At 33.5% G+C, this 25,965-nt stretch overlaps 1 pseudogene; it reads left to right on the forward strand.

Moving 5' to 3' along the window:
• The first annotated feature begins 15,384 nt into the window (after nt 1-15,384).
• LOC132481520 (tigger transposable element-derived protein 1-like) overlaps nt 15,385-25,965 on the forward strand; it is a 99,251-nt pseudogene continuing 88,670 nt past the window's right edge.

Here is a 25,965-nt window from a genome sequence, read left to right on the forward strand (position 1 = left end):
CAAAGCAATCTACAGATTTAATGCAATCCCTATCAAAATAGCCAAGACATTTTTCACAGAACTAGAACAAATAATCCTAAAATTCATATATAAAGAAAAAAGACACCAAACTGCCAAAGCAGTGTTGAGAAAAAAGATCAAAGTTGGAGATATAATACTCTCAGACTTCAGAATATACTACAAAGTTACAGTAGTCAAAACAGTGTGGTACTGGCACAGAAACAGACACATAGATCAATGGAATAGAATAGAGAGCCCAGAAATAAACCTATGCACCTATGGTCAATTAATCTATGACAAAGGAGTCAAAAATATACAATGGAGAAAAGACAGTCTCTTCAGCAAGTGGTGTTGGGAAAGCTGGACAGCCTAATGTAAATCTATGAAATTAGAACACTCCCTCACACCATATACAAAAATAAACTCAAAATGGTTTAAAGACCTAAATATATGACAGGATGCCATAAAACTCCTAGAAGACAACATAGGCAAAACATTCTCTGATATAAATGGTTACAGTATTTTCTTTTCTTTCTTTTTTTTTTTTGCGGTATGCAGGCCTCTCACTGTTGTGGCCTCTCCCATTGTGGAGCACAGGCTCCAAACGTGCAGGCTCAGTGGCCATGGCTCACGGGCCCAGCTGCTCCACGATATGTGGGATCTTCCCGGACCGGGGCACGAACCCGTGTCCCCTGCATCGGGAGGCAGACTCTCAACCACTGTGCCACCAGGGAAGCCTGGTTACAATATTTTCTTAGATCAGTCTACCAAGGCAAAATAAATAAAAGCAAAAATAAACAAATTTGACCTATCAAACTTAAAAGATGTGTGCAGCAAACGAAACTTCACAAAATGAAAGGACAACCTGTAGAGTGGGAAAAAATATTTGCAAATGATGTGATCAACAAGATGTTAATATCCAAAATATATAAACGGCTCATAAAAATCAATATCTAAAAAACAAACAACCTAATCAAAAAAATGGGCAGAAGAGCTGAATAGACATTTTTCCAAAGAAGACATACAGAAAACTAACAGGCATATGAAAAGAAGCTCAACATCACTAATAGGAAATATTAATGAAAACAATGAGATATGACCTCACACCTGTCAGAATGGCTATCATCAAAAAGTTTAAAAATAACAAGTGTTTGAGAGGATGTGAAGAAAAGGGAAGGCTTGTACACTGTTAGTGGGAATATACATTGGTACAGCCACTGTGGAAAACAGTATGGAAGTTCTGCAAAAAACTAAAAATAGAACTACCATATTATCCAGCAATTCTACTCATGGTATATATCTGGAAAAAATGAAAACAGTAATTCAAAAAGATGCATGCACCCAAATGTTAATAGCAGCACTATTTACAATAGCTAAGACATAGAAGCAACCCAAGTGCCCATCAACATCAGAATGCAAAAAGATGTGAGATACACACACACACACACATGCACACACAATGGAATTTTACTAAGCCATAACAAAAATGAAATTCTTCCATTTGCAGCAATGTGGATGGACCTAGAGAATATTATGCTTAGTGAAATAAGTCAGACAGTGAAAGACAAATACTGTATGGTATCACTTACATGTGGAATCTAAAATACAATACAAATGAAATATGTAAAACAGAAACAGATTCATCAATACAGAAAACAAACTCATGGTTACAAAGGGGAGAGGGAAATGCGGAAGGACAAATTACCAGCATGGGATTAACAGATACCAACTACTATGTATAAAATAAGCAAGCAAAAAGGATATATTATATAGTACAGGGAATTATAGCCATTAACTTGTAATAACTTATAATGGAATCTAATCTACAAAAATACTAGATCACTATGTTGTACACCTAGAACTAATAATAATTTGGTAACTCAACGATATTTCAATTTTTAAAAGTAAATAATAAAAGATGTTAGAGTGCTTGCCATCTAACTCTAAGATCCTGTGCTAGGATAAACTGGTCACAGAACAGGTTAGAACTAAGTCACAAGCCACCCTCAAGAAAATTTCCATGCAATGAGGTACACTATAAAACAACACAAAATCCTTAACCCAGTGGCACATCTCTCTTGGGGATTAATTTGGCTGAGGCCCAAAGCTTAGCTAAAGAATTATGATCCTCAAGTTTCAGAAAACTGAGTACATCTTCTGCTTATTTTATGTCTAAGAACAGTTCTCCTGGAAGATGTAAATAATAAAAATTGTAAAAACTTATTAAGACAACCTAGAATTACAATGGCCACTATGGGAAATGTTCTGAATGGGTGCAGAATATGCAACCCCAAAATATGCCAGTTTGGCATATTGATTATTTTGAATTAAAGTTACTTGAGAAGCAGCCAGTGCGAGAAGGACACTCTGGCCCTCCTTTGTCACCCTGAAAGGAGGAAATAAACCTCCCATGAAAGGTACCCTCCCTATACATTAAGGATAGAAGGTATCCTTATCACCAGAAATAGGAAATTTAGGGTGAAAAGGCTATAAAAACAAACCTTTTTACTTCACTAATTTACTATCCTCCAAGCCTAAACTCCTCTGTCTTGTAAATTCTTCACTAATTTATTGTTACTTTGTCTAAAAGATATAAAGCGCCCTGCTTTGGTCACTTCTTGGAGTCTCATATTTTTATGGGGCTCTTGTATATACGAAAGTAAATTGTTTTTCTCCTGTTAATCTGTCTCATGTCAATTTAATTATTAGGCCAGCCAAAGAACCTAGAAAGGGTAAAGGGTAAAATTTTCCTCCCCTACAGTTGAAATTAGGTAAGATCATTTTAAAAATACACTTGAGAGTAAACATTCCTAATTTAAACAAACAGAATGGGATACCAATTTTAACTGGCATGAGGAATCCTCCAAAATAATTTAATAGTTTCACTGAAAGATTCATTGCACAGGGCCAATAATGAAAAATTAAAGACACAAGAGGTACCTAAATCAAAAGACTGTAAGACTGACATGACTCCTACTACTCCCCCTCTACCGTCCTTTATGGGAATACTCACAGCCTACTAATCCTCTATCTGAATTTCCTTTTCACTCTGAAGATACTACAGGGCTGTAAACAATAGTCCACCAGGTTGGTGGCTTACAGATCTGTTTGCTTCTGTCTGTATGTTTATGTATGCCTATGTATGTATATTGTAAATGTGTGATTTTTTTCTGCCTCTGGATGGTATTGCTAAAACTAGATTGTATAAAGCTCTATTTAGCTGACTTGAGGAAAAATAAATATTTATATAAATCAAGTACACTCTCAGAAACATAGAAACTACCTCAAATGTTTTTCAAATTCACATGATCTAGGATAATCTTTGATTAGTAAAAGCTAGTTTGTTAGTTTAATTAAAACAGGCATGTCTTTAGAGTTATCATCATTAAATATAATGCAGATATCCAACTTTTATTCTACCCAGGTTTACTAAAAGTCAAACAAACTCACATTATCTCTGTTACAGAACTTGTTATCAAGGATAATAACTTAAGATGATGGTTAACTGTTTAATTTCTCATGAAACTTTCATGAGTAATCTAATTCTTAAGAACAAGTAAATTAAACAGATGTAAGATAAAGTTCAAAACTAAACTTTTCAACAATAAATATTCTTTATGGTATGTCTACATGAAAATAGTTTCCAAAATCTTTTTGGTAACTTGAAATCTTGAAGTTACACTGAGATAATTTAAATGATGAGTATTCATTCAATATCTAGATTATTTCCAAATAAGATAAAATACTGAAACATTAATTACTGAATGTAGGTTTATCCACTTTTGGCTTCCTTTTACAGAGGAACTAAAGATACTTGGTTCTATTAATAAACATAGTTTATGTCACATTGAAAATTCTACTGTGAGGAAGAATATATTTCTAGAAATTATGAAATATATTTTTTAAAATCTTTTTAAAATTTTTTTATTTTATATTGGACTATAGTTGATTAACAATGTTGTGTTTGTTTCAGGTGTACAGCAAAGTGATTCAGTTATACACATACATGTATCTATTCTTTTTCAAATTCTTTTCCCATTTAGGTTGTTTCAGAGTTGAGCAGAGTTCCCTGTACTATACAGTATGTCCTTGTTGGTTATCTACTTCATTGATAAATATAGCAGTGTGTATATGTCAATCCCAAACTCCCAATTTATCCCTCCCCACCACCTTTTTCCTTTGATAACCGTAAGTTTGTTTTCTAAGTCTATGAAATGTATTTAAAAATTTGCTAATCCACAGAATGTTAGTGTAACAGTCCACAATTTCCTACTTCTTAGTTTTTACTAGGAATTAACAATTCTAAAGGTTAAGAATTATAATTAATATATGTAATTAAAACTACTAGAAATAATGAGAACATATCTATGCAAGGAAAACAGGGTGTGTCTTTGCTAAGAAAATGTATGAAGTATGGAGATGTGTTTTTGAATATGTGGTCTTATGTGACTGGTTTCTTTCACCTAGCACAATGTTTTCAAGATTCATCCATGTTGTAGCATATACTAATGCTCCATTTTTTATGACTGGATAATATTCCACTGTATATCAATTTTCTGTTTATCCATTTATCACTTAATGGATATTTGAGTTGTTTCCACTACTGACAGCTATTATGAATGACACTTTTAACATTAGTGAACAAGTGTGAACACAGGTTTTGAATTCTCTTGGTTATATGACTAGGAGTGGAATTGCTACATCATATGGTAACTCTAATATTGTGAGGCATTCTAAACTGTTTTCACAGCAGCTGAGCTATTTTATGTATGCAGGAACAATTTATGAATGATCATTTTTTTTCACATACTCGCCAAGCCATGTCATTTTCTTTGTTTGTTTTATGTTTAGTCTAGCCAACCTATTGGATATGAACTGGTATCTCAGTGTGTTTTTCATTTATATTTCCCTAATGACTAATGAACTTGAGCATCATTTAATGTGCTTATTGACCATCCATCTTTGAAGAAATGTTTATTAAAGTACTTTGCCCATTTTAAAAATTGAATTGTCTTTTTGTTGTTTTACCAATTTATAAATTCTATAAAACTGCATTATATATGGTTTGCAAATATTTTCTCTTACTCTGTGAGTTGCCTTTTCACTTGATAGTGTCCTTTGATGCACAAAAGTTTTAAATTTTGACAAAATCCAATTTATTTTTCTTTTTGCTGTTTTGATTTGGCTAAAGTATTTAAGAAACTGTTATCTAATCCAAGGTAATGAAAAATTACAAATATGTTCCCTTCTAAGAGTTTTATATATATTTGTATATGGTGGGAGGGAAAGGTCCAAATTCATTTTTTTTTTTGCAAGTAGGTATCCAGTTGTCACAGCACAATTTCTTGAAATTACTACTCTTGCTCTATTGAGTGGTCTTGGGACTCTTGTCAAAAATCAATTGACCATAGAGTTATGGATTTATTTATGCACACTTAATTCTATTGCATTGATCTGTATGTTTATCCTTATTCCAGTGCCACACTGGTTTGAATATCATAGCTTAGTAGCACATTTTGAAATCAGGAACTGTGAGTATTCCCACTCTTTTCATCTTTTTTGAGACAGTTTTGGCTATTCAGAGCGCCTTGTAACTTCATATGGATTTTAGGATGAAATTTATCATTACTACAAAAAAAAGCAGTTGGAATTTTGGTAGGGATTGCAGTGAATGCCTAGATCCATTTGGGGGAATATCTTAATTATATTAAATCTTCCAAACCATGAACATGGTAGATCTCTACATTTACTTAGGTCTTCTGTAACTTCTTTTGGCAATGTTATGTAGTTTTCAGTGTAAAAGTACTATTCTTCTTTGCTTAAATTTATTCCTAAGTATTTTATTATTCAGATGATATGAATGTAATTGTTTTATTTCACTTCCAGATATTGCATTGCTGGTGTACAGAACACAATTGATTTTTGTATATTGATCTTGTATGCTAAAACTTTGCTGAACTTTTTTTAATCCTCAATAGCATGTTGTGGAGTCCTTATAATTTTCTACAAGAAAAATTATGTTATCTACAAATAGAGATAATTTTGATTATTCATTGTTCATCTGGATGTGTTTTTTTAGTTTATTTTCTTGCCTAATTATCCTGGTTAGATCTTCCAGTATAATGGTTACTAGAAGTGTCAAGATTGGACATCTTTCTCTAGTTTCTGATCTTAGGAGGAAATCTTTTTTTTTTTAATGATTTTTAAATTTTTAATTGTGGTTTAAAGAAACATAACATACAATTTACCATCTTACCAGTGTTTAAGTCTATAGTTCAGTAGTGTTAAGTATATTCACATTGTTGTGTTATAGCTCTCCAGAACTTTTTATCTTACAAAACTAAAACTCTATACCCATTGAACTATTCCCCATTTCTCTCTCCCTCCAGCCATGGCAGCCACCACTTTCTTTCTGTTTCTATGAATGTGACTAATTGAAACACCTCGTTTAAGTGGAATTATGCATTATTTATCTTTCTGTGACTGGCTCATTCCATTTAGCACAACATCCTCAAGAGTCATCTATATTGTAGCATGTGACAGGATTTACTTCTATTTAAAGTGTGAATAATATTCCATTGCATATACCACATTTTCTTTACCTGTTCACCTGTTGATAGAAACTTGGAATGCTCTGGATATGTACGTTAGGTTCATTTGGTCTATAGTGCTGTTCAAATCCCTTGTTTCCTATCTTTTCTCTGTCTGGATGATCTATCTATTATTGAGAGTGAAGTATTAAAGTTCCCAACTATTATTATATTGCTATTTACTTCTTTACATTCTCTTAGAATTTGCTTTTTATTTTTAGGTATTCTGATGTTGGGTGCATACATATTTACATCTGTTACATCTTCTAGATGAACTGACCCCTTTATACAATGACCTTCTTTGTCTCTTTTGACCATGTGTAATTTAAAGTCCATTTTGTCTCATATAAGTAGAGTTACCCCTTCTTTCAAGTAGGATAGAAAATCATAAAGACAGAAAGATTGTGTTATCTGTCAACTTCTATTTATCTAAATTAATGTTGAATTTTGTCAGATCTTTTGAGCAATTATAGTTAGTGTTTTTGTGATTTTTGTCAGTTTTTTCTTTATAAAATTTATATTAATAGAATTGCTACAATTGATCCATTGCTACATCCCTGCCATGAATCATTTTGGGGCATAATTTTCATAACATCTTTAAACTTTTGTAACATGACCCTGCTTAGTAACAAAGATTTAGCAGTAATACTAAAATACATTGTAGTTTTAATTTTTTCTTATCTCTCTCAGTTTGGTATTAATGCTATCACTATAAAAGTGTTTAAAGGCTTTCCTTCTTTTTCTATTTGCTGTGGTGGTTAATATAGCACGTGAGTTGAATCTTTTTAAGATTTCAGTAAAATTCCCCTGTGAAATCATACAGCTTAGGACTTTTCTGCAGGCTAAGTGATGGGAGGAGGGGATAATTCTATGAAGAAGTTTATTTTATGGAAATTGAACAGTTAAAATTTGCTTCCTAGTCTGAGTTCAATTTTGGTCATTTATATTTTCCTGGAAACTAATCCAAATCAACCAGATTTTCATATATATTCATAATCAGTTGACAAAATGTAGCTACTTATAATTATTTTTCTCTGCAACAGTTGTTTTAATATTATCATTTCTGTTTTGCATATTTTCATGCTTTCTGCTTTTTTCATTCATTAAATGAGGTAATTTCTAATACGTATTTTATGTGTGCCAGAAATTAGACTGATTTATTAGTTCTGCTATTTTCCAAATCATCAATTAATAAATTGCTCAAATTTGCTTTCCTTTTTTGTTTGTGTATAGCTTCACTTTTATCCCTCCTGTGGTTCATCTATCATATTGACTTACATAATTCTTACAGGATTTGTTTCCATTCTTTATTTTTTTCTTTTTTTCTCCAATTTAACAACCTGTGGACCTAGGATCATGTTACAGCCAGTCCATATTTTCCCCATTGATCTTTCTGTTTGATATCTCTGTGATATTCCTTTGGTATGTATAGCCACCCCTGAGCCAATACATATGATTTTCACTGCTTTAGCTATAAGACAAAACTTGATATCTGATAGAGCATGCTCCCATTCTTTATTCTTACTTATCAACACTTTTGGTATTTTGGGGTTCTGTGAATTTTATGATCAGCTTTTCAAATTCCATGTAAAACATGTTAGAATTTAAATTGGAAATGCATTGATTTTTACATTATTGATTTTTAACAAATAATTATAGATCTATTAAGGTTACTAATTTCTTCCTGAGTTAAACTGTTATGAGGCAAAACACTTGCCTAAATAAATCTTTGGAAAATGTGTCCCCAGTTAGTATACTGGGGAACATAATAAAGATGGCTTTATGAAAAATGAGTTTTTTGAAAATTATAAGTAAATCTTAGTGTATGATAATTTTGAAATTAGAGATTTTTTCTTTCAGATTTATTGAGGTATAATTGAAATAAGTACAGCATAAGATATATAGCATAATTAACTTATTTACATATATCATAAAATGATTACCACTATAAGTTGAGTTAATATCCATCATCTCATATAGATATAAAAATAAATTTTTTAAAAAGTTTCTTTTCTTGTGATGAGAACTTTTAGGATCTACTCACTTAAAAACTTTCAAATATACCATACAGCAGTGTAAACTATAGTCATCATGTACATTACATTTGTCTTACAACTGGAACTTTGTGTCTTTGACCACTTCACCCAAATCTCCCTAAATCCCTCAACCCCCATCACTGGTAACCACAAATCTGATCTCCTTTTCTGAGTATGATTTGCTTTTAAGAGACACAGATGTAGAAAACAGACTTGTGGACACAAGGGGGGAAGGGGAGGATAGGATGAATTGAGAGAGTAGCATTGACATATATACATTACTATGTATAAAATAGCTAGCTAGTGGAAGGCTGCTGCATAGCACAGGGAGATCAGCTCGGTCCTCTGTGATAACCTAGAGGGGTGGGGTGGGGGGTTGGGAGGGAGGCTCAAGAGGGAGGGAATATATGTATACATATAGCTGATTCACTTTGTTGTACAGAAGAAACTAACACAATGTTGTAAAGCAATTATACTCCAATGAAAAAAAAGTGACATGGGGAAAGGTGTACAAAGTCAAGTTAAAAAATACAACATAAAACCATAAAGTAAAATATGAGAAATAAAAAAAAAAGATTCCAGATACCAGTGAGATCATACAGTATTTGTCTTTCTCTAACTTATTTCACTTACCATAATGCCATCAAGGTTATCCCAAATAGCAGGATTCCCTTCTTTTTTATGGTTGGAGAGTATTCCATTCTATAGATGTACCATAGTTTCTTATCCATTCATCCATTGATGGACCTTAGGCTGTTTCCATATCTTGGCTATTGTAAATAACACTGCAATGAACATTGGGGTGCAGACATTGCTTCACCTATATACCCAGAAATGGAAGCATTGGATCATATGGTAGCTTTACTTTAAAAATTTTGTGGAACTCCATACTGCTTTCCATAGTGGCTGAACAAATTTACAATCCCACCAAGCATGCACAAGGGTTTCCTTTTCTCCATATCCTCGCCAACATTTGTTATCTCTTGACTTTTTCATCATGGCCATTTTAATATGTGTGAGATGATATCTCATTGTGGTTTTGGTTTGCATTTCCCTGATGATCACTGATGCTAAATACCATTTCTTGTAACTGTTGGCCATCTGTATAATTTCTTTGGAAAACTGTCTATTTGGATCCTTTGCCCATTCTTTAAATTGCATTATTTAGTTTTTGGTTATTGAGTTGTATGACTTCTTTATATATTCTGTATATTAATCCCTTATCAAACATATGATTTGCAAATATTTTCTCCCATTCTGTAGGTTGCCTTTTCATTTTGTTGATTGATTCTTTTGATATGAAAAAGCTTTTTAGTTTTATGTGGTCTGACTTATTTTATCACTTGTGCTTTAGGTGTCATATCCAAAAATTATCATTGCCAAGACCCTTGTCATTAAGTTTTTTACTGTTTTCTTCTAGTAGTTTTATGGTGGGAGGTCTTAAAGTCTTTCATGAATTTGGAGTTCATTTTTATGAGTGGTGTAATACAGGGGTGGAATTTTATTCTTTTACATGTGAATATACAATTTTCCTGGGACCATTTATTGAAGAAACTATCTTTTTTCCACTGAGTATTCTTGGATCTTTTGAAATAAGGTTTGACTATATACACATGGGTTTATTTCTGGGCTCTCAATATGTCCCATTGGTCTATGGGTCTGTTTTTATACCAGTACAATACTGTTTTGATTATTATAGCTTTATAAAATAGCTTTAAATCAGGAGGTATGATGCCTCCCATTCTGTTTTTTCTCAGCTTTGGTTTGGTTATTCAGGATCTTTTATGGATCCATATCAATTTTTAAATTTTTTTAAATTTAATTTTTATTGAAGTATAGTTGATTTACAATGCATTAATTTCAGGTGTAGAGCAAAATGATTCAGATATATATACATATGTATATGCATATACATATGTGTTATATATATATACACACACACACATATATATTATTTTTCAGATTCTTTTCCTATGTAGTCTATTACAAAATGTTGAATATAGTTCCCTGTGCTATACAGTATGTCCTTGCTGTTTATTTTATATATGGTAGTATGTATATGTTCTTCCCAAATTCCTAATTATCCCTCCCCCAACCTTTCCCCTTTGGTAACCATAAGTTTGTCTTCTGTATCTGTGAGTCTGTTTCTGTTTTGTAAATAATTTCATTTGTATCATTTTTTATCGTCTACAAATAAGTGATATCACATGATATTTGTCTTTCTCTGTCTGACATACTTCACTTAGTATGATAATCTCTAGGCTCATCCACGTTGCTAGAGTTGGCATTATTACATTCTTTTTTATGGCTAATATTCCATTGCATACACACACACACACACACACACACACACACACACACACACACACCACATCTTCTTTATCCATTCATCTGTCAATGGACATTTAGGTTGCTTCCATGTCTTGGCTATTGTAAAGAGTGCTCCAATGAACACTGGGATGCATGTATCTTTTCAAATTATGGTTTTCTCTGGATATATGCCTAGGAGTGGGATTGCAGGATTATATGGTAGCTCTATTTCTAGTTTTTAAAAGAACCTCTGTACTGTTCTCCGTAGTGGCTATACTAATTTACATTTCCACCAACAGTGTAGGAGGGTTCCCTTTTCTCCATACCCTCTCCAGCATTTATTATTTGTAAACTTTTTGATGATGGCCATTTTGACTGGTGTGAGGTGATACTTCATTGTAGTTTAGATTTGCATTTCTCTAATAATTAGTGATATTGAGCATCTTTTCATGTGCCTTTTGGACATCTTTATGTCTTCTTTGGAGAAATGTCTATTTAGATCATCTGCTCAGCTTTTGATTGCGTTTTTTTGTTCTTTTGTTTTTTGATATTGAGCTGTATAAGCTGTTTGTATATTTTGGAGATTAATCCCTTGTTGGTTGCTCCATATCAATTTTAAGACTTTTTTTCTGCTTCTGTAAAAAAGGCCATTGGAATCTTGATAGGGATTGCACTGAATCTATAGATGGATTTGAGTAGTATGGATATATTAACAATATTCTTCCAATACATGACCACAAGATACCTTTTTTTAGCAGCGTTTTTATTTCTTTCATCAATGTTTTGTGATTGAATTTATTCCTAAGTATTTTATTGTTTTTTATGCTTATTAGAAATGGGAACTTTTAATTTTTTCTTCAAGTAATTCATTATCAGTGTATAGAAATGGTACTGGTTTATCCATGTTAAATTTTACCCAACAACATTCCTAAATTTGTTGATTAGAAATAAGTTTCTTGGTGAAGTCTTTAAGATTTTTTATATATAAATCATGTAATCTGCAAAGCGAGGCAATTTTACTTCTTCTTTTCTAATTCTATGCCTTTTATTTATGTTTCTTACCTGATTACCCTGGCTAGGACTCCAGTACTATGTTGAATTCCATTCTTTCTTATCCATTAACATACATTGAAAAGTGCATGAAATTTCCTTTATTGTTTATGTTCATCCTCAAGTGTCTGATATGTAGCTTTCCCATTATTTTCTAATTTTAGTTCATATTTCTTCTTTGCCTCAGATGTTGACAGTTTTTTTTTTTTTTTATTTTTATTTTTTCCGGTATGCGGGCCTCTCACTGTTGTGGCCTCCCCCGCTGCGGAGCACAGGCTCCGGACGCGCAGGCTCCGGACGCACAGGCTCAGCGGCCGTGGCTCACGGGCCCAGCCGCTCCGCGGCATATGGGATCCTCCCAGACCGGGGCACGAACCCGTATCCCCTGCATCAGCAGGCGGACTCTCAACCACTTGCGCCACCAGGGAGGCCCGACAGTTTTTATTTTTATATATCTAGATGTTAGAACTTTTTTTCTGATTTGGTTAGCAATTATGTATTTTACCAGTAATCTTTCTTTTTTGGTAATTTCCTACTCATGGGGTTTTATTTTTAGTTTTCTTTTGGACTAATACCTGCTCATATTTTTTAAAATTTCCGTAATTAATTTATATGTGGTCTTTCTGTTTTCAGCTAAGTATCTATTAGATCTAACTGATCATGTAAGCATTTGAGGTTTTTTACATTCTTACTTTTGTTCTAGAATTGTAATGGATGAGAGAGGTTAACTAAGTTATTCTACTAATATTATCTATTTCTCCTTGCATTTACTGATGTTTTCTGCTTTATGACTTTTTAAGGTATCTTATTTGATGAATAACTGACACACTTTGATGTAGGATTGTACTTTGTTAGTAAGAATTACTCTTCTTCATCTTTAATTATTTTTGCCTCAGATTTTGACTCATATTACCATCAAGACTTCTGGTATGTTATTTTTTTTTAATACACAACTGAAATACTTTGGACTTTTATTTTCAACCTTTCTGAGCCACTTGATTTTCCTTGTATCACAGTTCTATAGCATATGGTCACACTTTGCTCCAACTGAAATGTGATGATTTTCTTTTTAATGGATTATTTACCACATTTACAGTTATTGATAGATTTTGTCTTAATTCTGCCATAATATTCTACATTTGCGGTTTCTGGTTTTATGTCTTCATTCACATTATTTATTTGTGCTTAGTGTTTTCTTCACATTGTTTTTCTGTATATATTCCTTCCAATAATATGAGGTTTCATTTTAGTTTTTGAAGAGATTACTTTTTATAACTATAATTTTAATATTCTATTTAACATGATATTACCTATAAGACTCCATCAATAATAATGGTAGAATTATTATGCATTTATTCTGATTTCTTTTACCTCCCCATCATAATTTTAATTTTTTGCTCTCTTATAATTATATATATCATTATATATGTAACCTATTACTTTATTAGCTTTAGCTTTAAACTATATGCTTTCACCCTCAGGCTACAGAAGACTGGGAAATCTATTTGTATTACTTTCTATTTTCTCTTTCACACCCCAATCCAACTTTATTTAGCTAGAATATTACTATGGTATCATGATTTATAATATTTAAATTCTGCTCTGAAACAATAATTCTCTCAGTTTTAGTTTTAAGGCTAGGGTTTAATGGATTTAATGCTTGCCACCTCTCTGTTTAACATAGATTCTCTTTCGTCATTTGGTTGTCTGAAATTCTTCTATTAGATCAGTTCAATAGGACATATGCAAACTATACTCCATGAAATTTGTGTATTCAAAAATCATAGTCTGTTATTATATTTGAATTACTATTTGCCTAGTGATAAAATAGAGGTCACACTTTATTTTTTTTTTTGAAGATTCTGTGAACACTGTTCTGCTCACTTCTAATATTGGAAGGTGATGTGGACATTTTTGAGACTTTCTGGGTTTCTTTCCCTTACAGGTGACTTCACATTTTTACTTGGATGTCCAAAGAATCTTCCTTTATCTTTGAATCCAGAAAGTTTACTATGATGTGTTTTGATGTTCATTGTTTTGTTTCATTTTCCCGACTGGGACTCAGTGTACTCTTAAAGGCATTTAAATTAAAATCTTATTTCCAGAAAAGTTTTATTAAGTATACTTTAAACACTGATTTTTTATTCTATTTATTTCTCTTCTTTAGTGACACCGATTATGTGTAAGTTGGTTCTTCTGCTTGTCTTCCATATTTATTATTATTATTTTTTTTTTTTAATTTTTTTTTTTTTGCGGTACGCGGGCCTCTCACTGTTGTGGCCTCTCCCGTCACGGAGCACAGGCTCTGGATGCGCAGGCTCAGCGGCCATGGCTCACAGGCCCAGCCACTCCGCGGCATGTGGGATCTTCCCGGACTGGGACACGAACCCATGTCCCCTGCATTGGCAGGCGGACTCTCAACCACTACGCCACCAGGAAAGCCCCATATTTATTATTTTAATCAATCTTTTTTTAAACTTTTTGTTCATGTCCATCTCGCTCTTACTAGCTTTTACCATTTCTCAGTCCTCATCTCCACATTCCTTGCTGTGTTTTCAAAAGTTATTTTCTTTTATGGTATCTCAAAATTAAGATGGCTTTATTTCTCTCTTCCACTTTTTTCTCTTAATTCAGCTGGCTCATGTTTTAGCTCTTTCTGTTGTTTTAAAACATCTTCTCTGACTTCTTATATGACTGCTTTGAAATCCTATTTAATTTTTTTCCAGCTTTATTGAGATATAATTGACATATAACATTGTATAAGTTTAAGGTATACAAAGTGAGAATTTAATATATGTATATATTGTGAAATGAGCTCCTATATTAAAGTTATGATTGTTTTATTGAGATACCTGAATTACAATAATATATTTAGTTATGTCATCTGTTAACTTACAGTATTTTTCTTGTTAATATTCTTCACTAACCACTTGTTTTCCATGTTCCTTTCATTATACAAGCATACCTCCTTTTACTCTGCTTCACTGTTTTGCACTTTACAGATATTGATTTTTTTTTTCTTTTTACAGGTTGAAGGATTGTGGAACAATCAAGCAAGTGTACTGTCACCATTTTTCCAACAGCACTGGCTCACTTCCTGTCTCTGGGTCATATTTTCATAATTCTCACAGTATTTCAAACTTTTTCATTATTATTACATTTGTTGTGGTGATCTGTGATCAGTGATCTCTGAAGTTACTATTGTAATTGTGTGTGTGTGTGGGGGGTGTACCACAAACCACACCCATACAAATAGATAGCAAACTTAATAAATAAATGTTGTGTGTGTTCTGACTGTTCCATCTACTAGCAGTTCCCCCATCCCTTTTCCACTCCTCCAGCCTCCCTGTCCCCTGTAATGCAACAATATTGAAATTAGGCCAGTTAATAATCCTACAATGGCCTCTAAGTTTCCAAGTGAAAGGAAGAGTTGCATGTATCTCACTTTAAGTCAAAAGCAAAAACGATTATTCTTAGCAATGAAAGCATATTGAAAGCTGATACAGGCCAAAAGCTAGGCCTCTTGCACCAAAGAGTTAGCCAAGTTGTGAATGCAAAGGAAAAGTTCATGAAGGAAATTAAAAGTGTTACTCCAATGAACATATGAGTGATAAGAAAGCAAAACAGCCTTATTGCTGATATGGAGAAAGTTTTACTGATCTGGATAGAAGATCAAACCAGCCATGACATTCCCTTAGGCCCAAATCTAATCCAGAGCAAGGTCCTAACTCACTTCAATTCTATCAAGGCTGAAAGAGGTGAGGAGGCTGCAGAAGAAAAGTTTGAAGTTAGCAGAGATTGGTTCATGAATTTTAAGGAAAGAAGCCATCTCCATCACATAAAAGTACATAATGAAGCAACTGCTGATGTAGAAGCTGCAGCAAGTTATCCAGAAGAACTAGTTCAGATAATTAATGAAGGTGGCTACACTAAACAACAGCTTTTCAATGGAGACGAAACAGCCTTCTATTGGAAGAAGATGCCATCTAGGATTTTCATAGCCAGAGAGGAGAAGTCAATGCCTGGCTTCAAAGCTTGAAAGGACAGGCTGACTCCATTGTTAGGGGCCAGTGGAGCTGGTGACTTTAAGTTGAAGCCAATGCTCATTTACTATTCTGAATCCTAGGGCCCTTAAGAATTATTCTAAATCTACTCTGCCTGTGATTTATAAATGGAGCATAAACAAAGCCTGGATGACAGCACATCTGTTTACAACATGGTTTACTAAATATCTTAAGCCCACTGTTGAGACCTACTGCTAAGAAAAAAGAGTTCTTTCAAAATATTACTGCTCATTGATAATGCACCTGGTCACCCAAGATCTCTGATGGAGGTGGACGAAGAGATTAATATTCTTTACATGCCTGCTAATACAATATCCATTCTGCAGCTTATTGATGAAGAAGTCATTTTGATTTTCAAGTCTTATTATTTAAGAAATACATTTCATAAAGCTATAGCTGCCATAGATAGGGATTCCTCTCATGGATCTGGGCAAAGTAAATTGAAAACCTTCTGGAAAGGATTCACCATTCTAGATGCCATTTGGAACATTTGTGATTCACAGGAAGAGGTCAAAATATCAACATTAACAGGAGTTTGGAAGAAGTTGATTCCAGCCCTCATGGATGACTTTGAGGGGTTCAAAACTTCAGCAGAGGAAGTAACTGCAGATGGCGTGGAAATAACAAGATAACTAGAATTAGAAGTGGAGCCTGAAGATATTAATTAATTGCTGCAATGTCATGATAAAACTTGAATGGCTGAGGAGTTGCTTCTTATGGATGAGCAAAGAAAGTGGTTTCTTGAAATGGTATCTACTGGTGAAGATGTTGTGAAGACTTGAAATGACGACAAAGGATTTAGAATGTTGCATAAACTTAGTTGATAAAGCAGGGGCAGTGTTTGAGAGGATTGACTCCAATTTTGAAAGACGTTCTACTGTGGGTAAAATGCTATTAAACAGCATTATATGCTGCAGAGAAATCGTTTGTGAAAGGAAGAGACAATGAATGAGGCAAACTTCACTGTTGTCTTATTTCAAGAAATTGACCCAGCCATCCCAACCTCCAGCAACCACAACCTTGATCAGTCAGTAGCCATCAACAACAAGGGAAGACACTCTTCCAGCAAAAAGATTAAGACTACCTGAAGGCTCAGAAGACGGTTAGCATTTTTTAGCAATGAAGTATTTTTTTTAATTAAGGGATGTACATTTTTTAAAGATATAATGCCATGCACACTTAATAGACTACAGTATAGTGTAAACATAACTTTTATATGCACTGGGAAACCAAAAAATTGCTGTGACTCGCTTTATTGCAATATTTGCTTTATTGTGGTGGTCTGGAAGTGAACCCACAGTATCTCCAAGGTATGCCTGTATTTTTTCATGGTATATTTTTGTAGTTCTTTTGCTGATTCCTCATTAGTAATTACTTATGTTCAAATAAACCAAGTATCTATGGACCAGCAGTTTAGAGGGGCTTATGTGGAGGAAGGGCTAGTATTTTTTACTTATGATACAGAGTTGTGTGTGAGTTATTTAAATATTTACTTCTCCCTAACCAGCCATAGACTACTTCCTGTTTAATACTTCAGTAAGCCTCCTATTTTTTGTTTTTTTGTTTTGCGGCATCTCAGTTCCCTCAGTTCCCCAACCAGGGATTGAACCCGGGCCATGGCAGTGAAAGCTCAGAATCCTAACCACTAGGCCACCAGGGAACTCCCAAGCCCGCCTTCCTTTAATGTCTAATGGAATGCAAGGAATATGGGGAAGTACTCTGTAAATGCCCATGCTTGCCTTTCTAAACAACAGATTGACACTTTGAAATTCATAGCTGTAGACTTTCTTCCTATGTGTATTTCTCGGTGTCCTCTGAGTTTTCTGTATTTTGCAGCTCTTCCCCATATAGTGTGGCACAGAGTTACATAAGTCTTCTAATATCACTAAAATTTGCAGGGATTTCTATTTTTAAACAAGAATAATGTTTTGACACGGTTTTTGATAGCATTAGCCATTCCTTTCTTTATTCCTTCCTAAAACTAGATGCCTAGAAGGCTCACCTTATTTACATTTTGTAACTTCAACACTTTAGAGAGTTCATTAACTTCCCTCGCCATTTAAAAATTAATTCTCATTTGTCTCTTTAGGTATCTATAATAAATATTAAACAACTCATTTAAACTAGGAAGTTCTTGATTATTTTAATGTTCTTTTTTTTTTAACATGCTACAAACCATTTGTCAAATATGTTTCCTTCTGCTAAGAGTTTTGGCCATATCATTAACCTTCTAGCTTACTCAAGCTTACCTATGTATGCTCAGTTCATCAAGTAATGTGTAGTTTTGCAAATTATAAATGACCTTTTCAATACTGTAGATGACTTCTGCAGTATCAGCTACAGACTCTGCTTTAGTTTCTTTCTTAATATTGTCACACAGAATTGTCTAAATGTCTGTCATCTACAAGTTTATAATGAACTCTATGCTAAGCACTGTGTCAAATCAGTTCATTAGCGGCATTACCAATCATTTTTTCATTGTTTCTTTCCATCACTGCTACCAGCTGTGGCCTAATTCCAAAATGTCATTGAACAACATAAAACAGCTTGGGATGGTGAGGTTTTTAACAGACTAAAGATTTTCCTTTAATATTCTAGATATAATCCTACCACCAGTAACTCTTTATGGAGTGGCCTACCTATATGACTGTGAAGATGCCTCTGTTATTTTAGATACAGATAGACAGGTAGGTAGATATACATAGATTGATCAATATAGATATATAGGATGATGTGCATATGCATGTAAGCATGAAAATAAACATCAAGCTCATAATTGTATGTAATCACCACTTTATAAATTAAGTGGGTTCTATTGGATTTGTTTACTTTAATAGATAGAGTGTAGAATTACTTACCCTGTATAAAAAACAATCTAGATTTCCAAGGCCAGGTAATAAAAATTTATATAACTCAGCACTGAATTAAAATACTTCGGACTACCACTTGATGGAATTGGTGGTGGGTTATTTTCAAAGAAAAATATAGTATAGAAAAAATAGTTTAAAATAAGTTTTACTCCCAAAGATGTTCATAAAGTTGTTGTTTATAAAACATTTATTTAAGAATGATAAAGTTAATGAAATACATCTGTATGTATTAAGTTATGTTTATATAGAGTCCTAATATCCTATAGAAAAGCTTATTTAAAGTTTAAGTTTAAGTAATAAACTTAAAGACAATAATTACAGAACACAAAAGTATGTAGTATTTATTGGTGGTGATGGTGCTGGTATTAGTGCTGGTAGTAACAACAGCAGCTAATATTCACTGAGTACTCACTAAAAGCCAGGTATCATGAAAATGTTGCATGGTTTATTTCATTTAATCTTCACAATAACTTGGAGAAGTATATGGTATTATCATCTTAATTTAACACATATGAAAATAAAGATCAGAGAGGTTACATGAATTATCCAAAACTCATGCAGTTAGAAAGTGAAAGGCAAAAAAAAATATTTAAACAAATTGATTTAATTAAAAATACATAATTTTCCCATATGTATATATCAGAAACTATCACCACACTGTAAAAAAATGAGATTAAATGGTGAAATACATAAACCATATGTAAATAAATGTATGTAACATAATCATCAAAAAGCTAAATAGCTTTCCCTTTTTAATGAAATTATCTATGACTGTCTTTTGTTCTTTATGTGTTACATACCTTCACATTGAACATAGATTTGTATTTGGAAAATTAGATTTTAAAGAAATAACAGTTATCCCTAGAGGTGTGAGATAGGGAGGGTGGGAGGGAGGCTCAAGAGGGAGGGGATATGGGGATATACGTATGCATATGGCTGATTCACTCTGTTGTACAACAGAAGCTAACACAGCATTGTGAAGCAATTATACTCCAATAAAGATGTATAAAAAAATAAAGAAATAACAGTTATCAGACAACTATATACAAAGAAAAACACATAATTATCAAGGGGATAATTTGTATTTCAGGTGCTGTAACAGTATATAAATTATGAAATGTGCTATATTAAGTATCAAGTAGAAAAGAATTCTAGATTCAATGAGGTTGAGGCGGTTTAACCATCATCAATACACACCTTTTTTAAAAGCATTAGAAGAAATCTATAAATAGAAGCTTTAAAATCACATAAAGTAAGATTAGATTTAAATATTTACCAAAAATGATACTTTCACAAAATCAAACATTTTTCACACACCATTTATAGTGACCATGTTGTGTGTATAGTCATGCGGTGAGTTGAGTTGATCTCATGCAAAACCAGAAGATTGAGGAATTAGTCTGTAACCTTTACATAATATTTCAAAGTGATCAATTTGGACTCAACATTGGTACAAGATTGGATGTATATTTATACTTCATTTAAATACTGTTTACCTATGATACCAAACAAACACAAAACGTTGCTGCCAAGGAGTTGGAGACTACCATACCGGGAGACTCACATACTAGGCTGTTATTTAAAAATGAATCTTCCTTTTCCACAGAATTTTCATATAAGAGTTGATCCAGAAGGACATACTTTTTTTTTTAACTCTTGCCTCCTTGTTTAAAATGAGAGGGAGGATATCCAAATACACACCCCTGGAAGTGATTTATATGTTGGGATAAGGCTGGGAAAGAAAAGAACTATGCTCTGAATATTACATTTATGAGTTTGTTTGGATGTCATCCAAAATCATTGAAAAGAGTGAACAGACCTACACGCCAAATCCCAGAGCCATTTTCGCATTATTCGGCATACATTCCAGACTGAGAATCAATGTTAGAAACAGCTACAACTGTCAGCAGCTTTGAGAATAACTTGAAAACATGACATTTTGGATTTTAGAAATATTTTTCACGGCAAAAGAGATGGGTAAAACACATACGTTTATGTAGCACACCACTTTGTCTTGTGTCAGTAATTGCTGGCTTGGGCCTCTGAGATGTCTCTATCAATCCACTGAAAATAAAGTTAGATGTGAGCATGCTATGAGGGAGAAAAATGGGTGTCTGTATTTAAAATATCTAAGTATTATTTATGCATTATTTCTGACACATTTACAGAGACTTTTTAAACTAAACATTTTATTTGGAGACAATTGCACACTCACATGAAATTGTAAGAAATAATACAGAGAGACGCTATGTATCATTTAATCAGGTTCTCCCAATGGTAGTATCTTGGAAAACTATAGTGCAGTATCACAACCAGGATACATACTGACATTGACACAATCAAGATACAGAACAGTTCCCTTACCACAAGGATCCTTGAGTTGCATTGTTACAGCTATACTCACTTTTTTTCCATCCCATCCTAACCTCTGGAAACCTCTAATCTGTTCTCCATGTCTATAATTTTGACATTTCCAGTTGCTTTTAGGAAGTAATCTTTATTGGTTTCCCCTTCCTATCTTTCAGTCCTTTCTCTGTGACTTTCACTCATATCTTTCAACTAAAGCATTCTAGGTTCAGTGTAAGCTCCCCCTTTTTCAAAGTAAATAAATGCCCAGGGAATGTAAACCAAGTTTAGGTAGAAAGATCAAAAGTTTAATTATTTATTGTGTACCATATGCAGGATACTGTTCTAGGCATGAGGGGATATAGTGAATGAGACAGACAAGGTCCCAGTCCACATGGAACTTACATTCTAATGGGGAAAAAGGCATGATAAACAAATTTTAATATAGATCAATGGAACAGGATAGCAAGCCCAGAAATAAACGCATGCACTTATGGTCAATTAATCTATGACAAAGGAGGCAAGAATATACAATGGAGAAAACACAGTCTCTTCAATAAGTGGTGCTGGGAAAACTGGACAGCTACATGTAAAAGAATGAAATTAGAACACTCCCTAACACCATACACAAAAATAAACTCAAAATGGATTAAAGACCCAAATGTAAGGCCAGATACTATAAAACTCTTAGAGGAAAACATAGGCAGAACACTCTGACATAAATCGCAGCAAGATCTTTTTTGATTCACCTCCTAGAGAAATGAAAAGTAAAACAAAAATAAACAAACGGGATCTAACTAAACTTAAAGGCTTTTGCACAGCAAAGGAAACCATACACAAAACAAACAACAACCCAGAGAATGGGAGAAAATATTTGCAAACGAAGCAACCAACAAGGGATTAATCTCCAAAATATACAAACAGCTCATGCAGCTGTATGTCAAAAAAACAAACAACCCAATCAAAAAATGGGGGGAAGACCTAAATAGACATTTCTCCAATGAAGACATACAGATGGCTAATAAGCACATGAAAAGATGTTCAACATCACTAATTATCAGAGAAATGTAAATCAAAACTGTAATGAGGTATCATCTCACAGCAGTCAGAATGGCCATCATCAAAAAGTCTACAAACAATAAATGCTGGAAAGGGTGCGGAGAAAAGGGAACCCTCCTACAATGTTGGTGGGAATGTAAATTGGTACACCCACTATGGGGAGCAGTATGGAGGTTCCTTAAAAAACTAAAAGTAGAACCACCATATGATCCAGCAATCCCCCTCCTGGACATATACCCAGAGAAAACCATAATACAAAAAACCATGCACCCCAATGTTCACTGTAGCACTTTTTACAATAGCCAGGACATGGAAGCAACCTAAATGTCCATGGACAGAGGAATGGATAAAGAAGATGTGGTAATATAAACAATGGAATATTACTCAGCCATAAAAAAAGAATGAAATAATACCATTTGCAGCAACATGGATGGACCTAGAGATTATCATATTAAGTGAAGTAAGTCAGACAGAGAAAGACAAATGTCATGTGATATCACTTATTTGTAGATGATAAAAATAATGATACAAATGAACATATTTACAAAATAGAAACTGACTTACAGATATTGAAAAGACATTTATGGTTACAAAAAAGGAAAAAGGCAGGGGAGGGATATATCAGGAGCTTGGGATGAACATACACACACTACTATATATAAGATAGATAACCAACAAGGACCTACTGTATAGCACAGAGAACTCTACTCAATATTCCGTGATAACTTATATAAGAATCTGAAAAACAATGAATATATGTATATGCATAACTGAATCACTTTGCTGTACACCTGAAACTTATACAACACTGTAAATCAACTATACTCCAGTAAAATTTTAAAAACTCAAAAAAAACCTTAAAAATTAAATGCACAAATTTTAAAGTCCTTACCCTTACATGACATTTCTGTTACATGTGTACATGTGTGTGTGTATGCGTGTGTATATATTCAATGTGAAAATAATCTGCTAGACTATACACTCCATGAAGGCAGATATCTTATTTGTCTCGTTCACTTTCTGATTTAAAAAAAATAATGCTTGGAACATAGTAGTTGGTTATTTATTCAACCACTACTTATAACAAGCCCATAGTGTGGTCCCAGGCATGGTGCTAGGCACTGAGAATACAGCAGTAATCAGATAAAACTCTCTGCTCTCACAGAGTTTTGTGAATTCCAAAGATAGCTGGCACCAAATAGGTTTTCAATAACCTGTCACTGCTGCTGTTGTTACTGTCATTGTTTTTACTGTTATTAATATTTACTTCAGCTGATTCATAGACATATTTGTTGTGGTGACTCTCAGAACACAGGACAGATGTGTGAGAAAATCCTGTGTACGATGATGCAAATGTTAAAGTTAATATTTTATGATCTTTCCTCCCATAACCACAAGAGATGTTTTGACCCTCCTCCTGGTGAGCAGTATTCTAGCCTTTTTTTTCCCCAGCAGACATGCCTAGTCCAATTATCATGTTGATGTTTATTCTGAGCACACCATGAATGTGTAGCTAGCTTGTCATTCAAATGCAGGGGAGTCCTATACCAATAATACTAAACAGCTAGTGTTATGGAAAACAACACAAAACAAAAATCAGTTTGATTTACAATACATCATTGTTTTCAGTAAACTGTCTTTCTATTTGCTTTTAGAGAGATGACATATATATTTCTTTTGGAGAGATAAAATATGTATATATTTCTTTGTATTTCTAAATATCTTCTGGATTGATTTTGGGGTGACTGATTGGATAAAACAGAGAAGTTTATATAGTACACCATTTTGTCTTATGTCAGTCAGTAGTTGCTGACATAAGACATAATAAATAGAATTATTATGACATAATCCAATTCCCAAAGATTCCCAATCTTTGGGAAGAATGTTCAAGATTGGACTGGGTGCAAAGAGCACCTGTCCAGGATATCTGATTGAACACATATAATAGCAAGTTGCTACTCAATATCAACATGCTTAGACAGATGTGTAATGTTTTGTACATAAATGTGTACTCTTATCAGAGACTTTCCTCTCCTGACCTTGCTCATCCTCTCTCTGTTTAGGTGTTAGTTGTTTGCAGAGAGCATTTTTTGAGGATATTTCTCTCTTCTTAACCTCTCTTTTGGTGGGAACAGAAAGATTTGAGGATCAAATATAACCTCAGGGGAAGTCCAAGCTTTTCTTTTACTGAAAGGCAGAATCCAGGCCGATAGGATGACATTTCTAACTGTTTGAATTTCTGGTGGTTTATTCTATACAGATGTAAATTTAACATTATCTGGCCTTTAGAGGAAGAGCACACGAGAGCAGGACAAGACCAAACCAAAAATAGCGAAGAGAAACAGTCTTCTGTGGAAATGTCTGACATCAGTAACAAGCTTTTTCCTTACCCTTGCCACTATCCTAATCTTTATGCCTAAAACTATATCAAAAACCCCTTATCTAAAATACCTGCTTCCAGTATCTGTCAAGAGGCTTGTCTCACCTCACTCTATCTTCACATCAGTCCATCCTGTACATTTCACCTGGAATGAAATGTTGTGTCTTCCTAAAACACTTTTGCCCTGTCATCAAGTTACTATAAAAACAAATAAAAGCAAAAAAAAAAAAAAACATTAATGCCTACCTTGGCTATTCAATCTGTGTTGGAGTCCTGGAATCTGTACTTTTAAAGCTCCCAGGTCATTCTGAGGTATAGCAAAACTAAGGATTTGCTGGAGTTGAAGCAGAGCTCAAAGTCTTCAATTTGACATCCAAAGTCCAATTTAATTTGACCTTAAGGTTACTATATTTACTTGAAAATATGTTTTCAAAAACAGTAAATGTCATTAATTTAAAAATCTTCTAACTGACTTGAGTGTGAACAAAGATTTCTTTTCACTTATCCAAAGCAAATGCAATTTTCATGCAAGTCTGGGTTTCACAGAGGTAGGATATGAAATGCTAAACTATCAATTTTCTAACAACCCAACTTTAAAAGGCAGATTTTTTTTTCTCATTTCTTGGAACACTAGGAAGCCTTTGGCAGTAACTCTGTATGTAACAGAAAAGAACTGAAACAATGCAATAAATGATATTGCTGCAGGTAAAACCTTCATTATTGGGCTACTTAAGACAGAGTATCTGCTAAAATTGCACCTGTTTTGCGCATGTCTGATTGTTAATTCAAAATACTTAAAGGAACAGTGAGGCTTATTGTGAAAGCCTCATTGCACTAAACGCCAATATATGTAACCCAGTCTGAGTAGTCTAAAGGAAGACTTAAGGTGTTGAGTGGAGCAATTTATTCAAAATATCGATGGCCTAGAGAGAGCAATTGATCTTAATTTATTGAAAATTCTGTTGATTACTCAACTTCCTCAATAGTAAATTCTGAAGATATCAGAAAGTTTTGATGTTTACCTGACCAATGTTTTTTTTTGTTCTCTTTCAAATCTCAGGCCTTTGCTGAACCTGAATTATTGATAGTTCATATTTTTTTCAATTTCATATCACTTTGGCACACATAACTTACTGGTAATTGTGGTCCACAATAACACTGAATATATTTTCATACTAGATACTTGGGCTAAGCAACTCTGTAAAAGGGAATTTTTTCTGAAATTAAAATGTCTGACTCTATATATCTTCAACTGTAAAA

The sequence above is a fragment of the Mesoplodon densirostris genome, chromosome X (genome assembly GCF_025265405.1).
Source record: "Mesoplodon densirostris isolate mMesDen1 chromosome X, mMesDen1 primary haplotype, whole genome shotgun sequence".
NCBI lineage: Eukaryota > Metazoa > Chordata > Mammalia > Artiodactyla > Ziphiidae > Mesoplodon > Mesoplodon densirostris.